We start from the raw sequence: 10,114 nt of genomic DNA, 5'->3' as shown, positions 1-10,114 counted from the left end.
TCTAGTGACTTCAACTCAAACCCAGGGACTTGGAGAGAACCCTAAGAATGGTGCTGTTACTTTGTAATGTTTACCATCTCTCCAGCTTCCGAGATGTTACTAATCACACATGAAACAAGACTACAATACCATCAAATTTCACATTAAATTCCTTTTAACTCAAAAAACCAGGGAACAGGCTGGGCATGGTGGCTCACACCTGTAATCCCAGCACTCTGGGAGGCTGAGGCAGGCGGATTGCTTGAGGTCAGAAGTTCGAGACCAGCTTGGCCAACATAGTGAAAACCCATCTCTACTAAAAAAAAAAAATTCAAAAATAAGCCGGTTGTGGTGGTGCATGCCTGTAGCACCAGCTACTTGGGAGGCTGAGGCACAAGAATTGCTTGGACCCAGGATGCAGCAAGCCAAGGTTGCACCACTGCACTCCAGCCTAGGTGACAGAGCAAGACTGTCTCAAAAAATGAATAAATAAGTTCCTTTCAGCTCAAGAAACCGGGGAATAGGCGGGGCACAGTGGCTCATACCTGTAATCCCAGCACTCTGGGAGGCCAAGGCAGGTGGATCACTTAAGGTCAGGAGTTTAAGACCAGCCTGGCCAACAGGACAAAACCCCATCTCTACTAAAAATATAAAAATTAGCCAGGCATGGTGGTGTATGCCTATAGTCTCAGCTACTCAGGAGCCTGAGGCAGGAGGATCACTTGAGCCTGGGAAGCAGAGGTACAGGGAGTCGAGATCCCACCACTACACTACAGCCTGGGTGACAGAGTCAGACTCTGTCTCAAAAAAACGAAAACAACACACACACACATACACACAAACCAGGGAACAAAATTCTCCATTTTACGCACCCCCTATCCCCCAGCAAGTACTTATCTCTCTTCTATCCTTACCTAACCTCCAATGATCTTTCCCCATGACATCCATATGACATGCTTCATGCAAAGTTTTGTGACTAAAGGAATCTGTTACCCATTATCCCAAACCTCTTCAATACAATCAAGCCAAAAAACTATTCAGTTTCTTTTTATAACATTATCAGCTTATTTGTAGTAGCATATTGCCATCACTGAAGTCACAGTGACCTTAGTACACATCTTAGGCCAGGTGCCATGGCTCATGCTGTAATTCTAGCACTTTGGGTGGGAGGCCGAGGCAGGAGGACTGCTTGAGGCTAGGAGTTTGAAACCAGCCTGGGCAACATAGCGAGACCCTGTCTCAACAACAACAATAACATATATATATATATATATGTATGTGTGTGTGTGTATATATATGTGTGTGTGTGTACATATGTGTATATATGTGTGTGTATATATATATATGTGTGTGTGTGTATATATATATTAACCAGATGTAGTGGTGTGTGCCTGTAGTCCCAGCTACTTAGGAGGTTGAGGTGGGCTGATCCCTTTACCCCAGGAGGTTGAGGCTACAGTTAGCTATGATTGCAGCTGCACTCCAGCCTGGGTGACAGAGACTCTGTCTTGGAAAAAAAAAAAAATCTTAAATTGTTCTCCATAATGCCCCCAGAATAAAAATCCACATTCCAAGATAAGACTTGTTTACTAAGTAGTAGCAAGAAAAGTATTGAGCCTTGGTGTCTAATTTTAAATAAATTAAGAGGCTTTATAAACATAGGCCTTGACTTTTGTCAATTAACTAAACCCCCAGTTGAACCCTGAATAAGGGACTCTGCAGGAATAGAGCCTATTTTAGGATCTCTGTTTTGTTTTAGAATCTTTGTTTTTAATCAACAGGCTACTCAACTTTTGTCCCCACCTTTCCGTTAAGAGGATGGCAGTCACCACCCAGAGGGCTTCATTTCCATTGTTTCCTAGGAATTTTCCCTATTCCCAACAAAGTGCCTTTCAACTCTGCTAGGAGCTGTGACACCTACATTACTTGTATACTATTAGTTACAAATGTTGGATAGTCTATACAAACATCAGACAGTCTGGTTGAAATTATTTATGTATCTAAATTCAATAAAATGAGCTAAATAAACTGGACCTTCTTTTCGTTTTCTCTGTGCTTTCTTTTTTCTTTTTCTTTCTTTATTTTTTTTTTGAGAAAGGGTCTCACTCGATCTCCCAGGCTGGAGTGCAATGGCACAATCACCGTTCATTGTGACCTTGACTTCCCTGGGCCCAAGTGATCCTCCCAACTCAGCCTCCAGAGTAGCTAAGACTACAAGTACCTGTTACCATGCCCAGCTAATTTTTGTGTTCTTTGTAGAGATGAGACCTTGCTATGTTGCCCAGGCTGGTCTCAAAGTCTTGGTCTCAAGCAAGGATCCGCCTGCCTTGGTCTCCCAAAAGTGCTAGGATCACAGGTGTGAGCCACGATGCCCAGAGACCTTTTTTTTTTTCTTTGAGATAGAGTTTCTCTCTGTCACCCAGGCTGGATTACAGTGGCCCGATCTTGGCTCACTGCAACCTCCACCCCGGGGGTTCAAGTGATTCTCCTGCCTCAGCCTCCCAAGTAGCTGGGATTACAGGTGCGTGCCACCACACCTGGCTAATTTTTGTATTTTTAGTAGAGATGGGGTTTCACCATGTTGGCCAGGCTGGTCTCAAACTCCTGACTTCAGATGATCCACCTGCCTCAGCCTCCCAAAGTGCTAGGATTACAGATGTGAGCCACTGCGCCTGGCCCCAGAGATTTTTTTTAAGCATTGGTCCCTTCAGTGCATTCACTCTTTCTATCTACTTGTTAGTTTTTTTCCTTTTTTTTGAGACAGGGTCTCACTGTGTTGCCCAGGCTAGAGTGCAGTGGCACAATCACAGCTCACTGCAGCCTCGAACTCCGGGGCTCAAGTAGTCCTCCCACCTCAGCTTCTGAGTAGGACTACAGGTATGTGCCACATGCCCAGCTAATTTTTTAATAGAAGCAGGGTCTTGCTATGTTGCCAAGGCTGATCTCGAACTCCTGGCCTTAAGCAGTCCTCCTGCCTCAGCCTCCCAAAGTACTGGGACTGCAGGTATGAGACATTGTTCCCAGTTTCTACTTGTTAGTTTCAACTCAACAAATAACATAAGGGTCCATAGGTAAATATTATTTTTACCCAGGCTGGAGTGCAATGGCACAATCTCAGCTCACTGCAACCTCCACCTCCTGGGTTCAATCAATTCTCCTGCCTCAGCCTCCCGAGTAGCTGGGATTACAGGCATGCACCACCATGCCCGGCTAATTTTGAATTTGTAGTAGAGATTGGGTTTCTCCGTGTTGGTCAGGCTGGTCTCGAACCCCTGACCTCAGCTGATCCGCCCGCCTCAGCTTCCCAAAGTGCTGGGATTACAGGCGTGAGCCACCGTTCCTGGTTCCATAGGTAAATATTCTGATAGGCCCAACTGTAATAGAGTTGTGATGGATTATATTGAAGAGCTAGCACAAAGCTTGTTGTCATTGTTGTACATTGTTAGCGGGAAGGTTAAAGGGATGGTTATAGGAAGGTTTTATATTTGGATTTAAATCTCGAACTTGATAATCCTTACCAAAATCATTACACCCTTTTTTGTGTCACTGATTAAGGATCATTTATTATTAGCAATATTGTTATATTAATATTTTTCCTAAATGAAAAATTTAGACTTCAGCTTCAGAAAAAGCTGAGGCCAGGTGCGGTAGCTGATGCCTGTAATCCCAGCACTTTGGGAGGCTATAGTAGGAGGATACCTTCAGCCAGGAGTTCAGTTGTTGAGTTGAAACTAACAAGTAGAAACTGGGAGCAATGTCTCATACCTGCAGTCCCAGCACTTTGGGAGGCTGAGGCAGGAGGACTGCTTGAGGCCAGGAGCTCGAGATCAGCCTTGGCAACATAGCAAGACCCTGCTTCTATTAAAAAATTAGCTGGGCATAGTGGCACATACCTGTAGTCGTATTCAGAAGCTGAGGTGGGAGGACTGCTTGAGCCCTGGAGTTCGAGGCTGCAGTGAGCCGTGATTGTACCACTGCACTCTAGCCTGGGCAACACAGTGAGACCCTGTCTCAAAAAAAAAGGAAAGGGCAACATAATGAGATCCTGTCCCCACAAAAAAAAAAAAAAAAAAAAGGAAAGAAAAGAAAAGAAAGGGAAGAAAGGGAAAGGGAAAGAAAGGAAAAAGAAAAGAAAAGAAGTCCAGGTGCGGTGGCTCATGCCTGTAATCCCAGCAGTTTGGGAAGCCGAGGTGGGTGGATCACCTGAAGTCAGGAGTTCAAGACCAGCCTGGCCAACATGGTGAAACCCCATGTCTACCAAAAATACAAAAAATTAGCTGAGCATGGTGGCACGCACTTATAATCCCAGCTACTCAGGAGGCTGAGACAGGAGAATCACTTGAAGCTGGGAGGCAGGGGTTGCAGTGAGCGGAGATTGCGCCACTGCACTCCAGTCTGGGCAACAAGAGCAAAACTCCATCTCAAAACAACAACAACAACAAAAAAGGCCGGATGTGATTGCTCATGCCTGTAATCCTAGCACTTTGGGAGGCCAAGGTGGGTGGATCACGAGGTCGAGAGATCGAGACCATCCTGACCAACATGGTGAAACCTCATGTCTGCTAAAAATACAAAAATTAGCTGGGGGTGGTGGCACGTGCCTGTAGTCTCAGCTACTTGGGAGGCTGAGGCAGGAGAATCACTTGAACCTGGGAAGCGGATGTTGTAATAAGCCAAGATTGTGTCACTGTACTCCAGCCTGGGCAACAAGAGCAAAACTTCATCTCAAAAAAAGAGAAAAGACAGAGAAAGAAGGAGGGAGAGAGAGAGAGAGAAAGAAGGAAGAAGAAAGAGAGAGTGTATGTAAAAAAGAAAAGAAAAAAACTGAGACGCTTGTTAAGGAGTCAGATTCCTGCCTCCCACTTCCACCCCCAGATCTACTGAATCACAAGCTCTGGTAGGAGGTTTTTTAAGCGTGTGTGTGTGTGTGTGTGTGTGTGTGTGTGTGTGTGTGTGGTTTAAAGCTCTCCAGGAGATTCTGTGCATACTAGAGAACCTTAATGTAGATAAAATAGTTGTCTTATTTTTCCCATTTCAACTGAGTCGACATTGTGTACTACTTGAGTTTGTCCATAAATTGTTTTCAGTTTTACTGCGCAAATTAGGCCTTGGTACTTGAGCAAAGGTACCTTAGAATCCTTGCACTAAGAAAAAGTTCTACAATCTTTGTAATTTTCAAAGTCCAAGAAATTTCTTTTTTTTTTTTTTTTTTTTTTTTTTTTTTGAGGTGGAGTCTCGCTCTGTTGCCCGGGCTGGAGTGCAGTGGCCGGATCTCAGCTCACTGCAAGCTCCGCTTTCCGGGTTCACGCCATTCTCCTGCCTCAGCCTCCTGAGTAGCTGGGACTACAGGCGCCCGCCATCTCGCCCGGCTAGTTTTTTGTATTTTTTTAGTAGAGACGAGGTTTCACCGTGTTAGCCAGGATGGTCTCGATCTGCTGACCTCGTGATCCGCTCGTCTCGGCCTCCCAAAGTGCTGGGATTACAGGCTTGAGCCACCGCGCCCGGCCTAAGTCCAAGAAATTTCTAACGAACAAAATGAAAATTACGGTTGGATAATAAAAGTGGAACTTGACACTACAGTTCTTCAAGACCAGATTGGTATTTTATTTTTCCCTTCCTGACATTCAAATTCATGGGAGGTGAAAAGATAATAGAACATAATCAAAATAACATATACACACAATTCAAAAACGTTTAACCATCTATTATAGCTCTTTGTTGTAAAACACACAAAGTTAAACAGAAACATCTTCATATAAATTATCCTGTATACACTGTGAAACAGTTGAAAATTCACAACAAGATCCTAGTGCAAGCAGCGGTGTACAAAAGTGCAAACAAGGTTAGTGATTAACAACTTACCATCCATTTACCACTTCAACATACTTTACATTCAGCCAAATACTGAAGGCTTCACCGTGGAAAAACACTTTTGTCACTTTTAAAGTAACTTGACTACATTTACCCTGAGTGCTCTTGCCTCAGTATGGCAACTGATTATGAGTTCAGGTTAGGAGCAACACCAGGGAATATAGAAACCCATGTTAAGTTAGCCATTCTGACATGAATCTATATTTGAAAAGGAAAACAATCCCAAAGAAAACCTGTATGTCAAACACAGAACTGTTCCTGCCTTTCACTCCAAAATATTTAAAGCTAAATCTAAGCCACTATTTAAAATGCATGCTGACCAGGTGCAGTGGTTCACACCTGTAATCCTAGCACTTTGGGAGGCTGAGGCAGGCAGATCACGTGATGTCAGAAGTTCGACAAGCCTGGACAACATGGTGAAACCCCGTCTCTACTAAAAATACAAAAATTAGCCAGCTGTGGTGGTGGATGCTTGTAATCCCAGCTACTTGGGAGGCTGAGGCAGGAGAATCACTTGAAGCTGGGAGGTGGAGGTTGCAGTGAGTGGAGATCACACCACTGCACTCCAGCCTGGGCGACAAAGTGAGACTCTATCTCAGAAAAAGAAAAAAAAAAAAAAAAGTATGCTGAAGAATCCATCTACTCCAGTGCAGCTTTTCCAAAAACAGTTCTGTGTAAACTCAGTTTCCTGTTTCTGCCCTAAAATCTATTTGGGGCAGGGGACACACCTGAAACAAAGTTGGCTTTGGATAACTTCACTTACTTTCCTTTGATTACATTGGATTCTGTTTAAACGTATGATGAAAGCCGTGAACAACAATTAGTGCCATTGAATATATTAGCTATTTAATGCTCTAAATTATAAGGACAAAAATTAATTGGTTCAAAACTGCATTTTTTTTTTTTGAGACGGAGTCTCGCTCCGTCACCCAGGCTGGACAGTGGCCGGATCTCAGCTCACTGCAAGCTCCGCCTCCTGAGTTTACGCCATTCTCCTGCCTCAGCCTCCCGAGTAGCTGGGACTACAGGCGCCCGCCACCTCGCCCGGCTAGTTTTTTTGTATTTTTTAGTAGAGACGGGGTTTCACCGTGTTAGCCAGGATGGCCTCGATCTCCTGACCTCGTGATCCACCCGTCTCGGCCTCCCAAAGTGCTGGGATTACAGGCTTGAGCCACCGCGCCCGGCCCAAAACTGCATCTTTAATAGACTCTGTAGCTTCCCTTGACACTGGAGGATCTTTAAAATCCAGGTGTTGGGTGGGGATTTGTGAGGGGAATGGTTATAGGGTTCAGAAGTGGAAACATGGTTTTAACAAAATTCCAGTCACCTTACACAGAGGCAGAGTCACATATCCCGAGAGCTGGTTCTTTTATTTGGTTAAAAAGCACTAACTTGAATTTCAAAAGAAGGATAATAATAGAAATGACCAGAAGCATCAACATGTAGTTTTAGCCTGGGCACAGTGGATCATGCGTATAATCCCAGCACTTTGGGAGGCCAAGGCGGGTGGATCACTTGAGGTCAGGAGCTCAAGACCAGCCTGGCCGAATGATGAAACCCTGTCTCTACTAAAAATACAAAAATTAACTGGGCATGGTGGGGTGCACCTGTAATCCCAGCTACTCAGGATGGTGAGGCACGAGAATCGCTTGAACCCGGGAGGCAGAGGTTTTAGTAAGCCAAAATCGCGCCACTGTACTCCAACATGGGCAACAGAGTGAGACTTCGTCTCCAAAAACAAACAAACAAACATGCAGTTTTGATAATTTAGTCCTTAATTGAAGCACACTGTTTTCCTAAACTCTTGCATTTATAGCAAAGCCTCTGGCTTTTAATACAGGCTACCTTTTATTCCCTATTAATTTTGCATTAAGAAACTTATGTTTGCTAATTTCTATTTTTTCATTGTTTCTTGAAGATTTTTTGATGCTTCACCAACTTTTTACATATGTTTAAAATGATTTAAACAATATGCTCCAAATTAAATGAACAGAAGGAATTCTGAGAGATTTCCCTTTATGTAGCTATTCTCAGTGTACTTTGGTCAAATTTTACTTGGCAATAAATCCTTGCAAACTTCAGTCATGTAAGTGACTAACAAGACTGAAATACCACATTGAGTCACATACCAAATACAGTTTCAGAAAATGTAAACCTTTCCCCTGAAACTCTCTAATTGTGTTAACTAGAACTATACTGTTTCTAATGATGGAACGTGTGAAATGCTGGGTTTTGAATGTAGTTAATAAAGTAATTTTCTAGAAGGCAAGAAACACTCTTATCACAGTTATCACCCTATTTTAATGATTTATATGTAGTTTATGTGCTGGAAAGCACTATAAAGAAGTATGAGCCAGTTGAAAATTGGCTGGGCGTGGTGGCTCACGCCTGTAATCCCAGCACTTTGGGAGGCTGAGGTGGGCAGATCACGAGGTTAGGAGTTCGAGACCAGCCTGGCCAACATAGTGAAACCCCATCTCTACTAAAAATGCAAAAATTAGCCAGGCATACTGGTGTGCGCCTGTAGTCCCAGCTACTTGGGAGGCTGAGGCAGGAGAGTCACTTGAACCCGGGAGGTGGAGGTTGCAGTAAGCTGAGATCGTGCCACTGCACTCTAGCTTGGGCAACAAAGCAAGACTCAGTCTCAAAAAAAAAAAAAAAAAAAAGAGCTGGTTGAAAACTAAGAAAAGAAACAATGTTCTGCTTTTATGCTATAAACCACAAAAAATTTGTATATGGATCCAGGTACACAAAACTAAAATTTAGGTCTACACAGGCAGTATCTGTGTTCATATATCTTTGGCACTCATACAAAGATACTGGTTTAAACCAACAGTGAATAATTTTCTTGCATATACTTTAGGAAATGTCTGTTCTCCAATTAAAAAATGCTATAATCTCCATTCTAAAAATTCACTGAGATAAACTGAAATCTATCAATTTAACCAGCTTGATCCAAAAGTGTAATTAACAGCAGTCAGTAAAACAGGTGTGGGAAGCCTGTAATCCCAGCACTTTGGGAGGCCGAGACGGGCGGATCACGAGGTCAGGAGATCGAGACCATCCTGGCTAACACGGTGAAACCCCATCTCTACTAAAAATACAAAAACTAGCCGGGCGAGGTGGCGGGCGCCTGTGGTCCCAGCTACTCGGGAGGCTGAGGCAGGAGAATGGCGGAAACCCGGGAGGCGGAGCTTGCAGTGAGCTGAGATCCGGCCACTGCACTCCAGTCCGGGCGACAGAGCGAGACTCCGCCTCAAAAAAAAAAAAAAAAAAAACAGGTGTGGGATAAGAATCTCTTTAAAAGTGTAAAAGTGGGTTGAGACCTTATATTTTTACTTCAGATTTATTATTTCAGACTTCAGATTTTAAAAAATCTTTTGGACAGTGCCTGATTTGGATGTATACCACAGTGTTAACTACACCCTAACATCTTACAGTATGGGACAGACAATTAGCCTATGTCCCCAGTACCAATATTTACCTGGAAAATACTCCATGGATACACATGTTCACACAGGCACATGCAGAGCTGTCTTTCCTCTGTGCTTCTACTGTTTCTTGCCATCCTCTTACTTTGGTTCTCTTGAAAAAGAGCAGTACCCAGTGCATATACTCTGGAGAGGTTCTCAGAGCTGGACAGGAAGTCCTCTGGCTCAGGAACTCTGCCCCCTAAAGCTGGGAGGAAAGCTGGTTGCTGCTAAACATGGCTTCCTTTCTAGAGGCTCGGGCCATAAAAATCTTATATCTTTGGGAAAATATCCACAGTTTAGCTGTGGTCCACAAAGTGACTTTGTTTCTTTGATCCTAGTGTTACAATTAGAATGAGGGTTCTGGAGCGAGATATATTATACCAGAAAGTATTTTTCCTGGCTAGAGAAACCAGTACATTTTTTTCCTTTATACCAATTTACAACACAAATAATTAACTTCTTCAGTATCACAACAGATACTCTAGGAAATACTTGAAGAAAGGCAGGTCCCCGAAGGTACTAAAGACAGATAACACAAACAGGAGACAGTTATTTTTAATAAGACTTAGTTGTAGTTAGTCAGAACTTAAGGAGTACTTTAAACCTATCTGGAAGAAGAAATCAATAGGCTGCAATGTCATGTTCTACTTTTCCCGTAGTGCTACTGATGTTTCTAGGAAGAGAGGGAGCACTTTTATTTTCATTTAGAAAGAAGATGAAAGTGAAACAGAATAGTTAGATTACTGAAACCAAATGTCATCTTAAGAAGTGACCTTGTCCCCTTAGCTAAA

General features: G+C 43.3%; 1 long non-coding RNA gene across 1 annotated transcript; it reads left to right on the top strand.

Moving 5' to 3' along the window:
- Positions 1-6,921: 6,921 nt before the first annotated feature.
- LOC117065855 lies at positions 6,922-9,637 on the top strand. The gene is made up of 2 exons (XR_004430060.1): positions 6,922-8,839; positions 9,132-9,637. It is a non-coding gene; the product is annotated as an uncharacterized LOC117065855 (long non-coding RNA).
- The last annotated feature ends 477 nt before the right edge of the window (positions 9,638-10,114 follow it).

The sequence above is a fragment of the Trachypithecus francoisi genome, unplaced genomic scaffold, assembly GCF_009764315.1.
Source record: "Trachypithecus francoisi isolate TF-2019V2 unplaced genomic scaffold, Tfra_2.0 Lachesis_group2, whole genome shotgun sequence".
Taxonomy (NCBI): domain Eukaryota; kingdom Metazoa; phylum Chordata; class Mammalia; order Primates; family Cercopithecidae; genus Trachypithecus; species Trachypithecus francoisi.
This window is presented reverse-complemented; position numbering and strand designations above follow the sequence as displayed.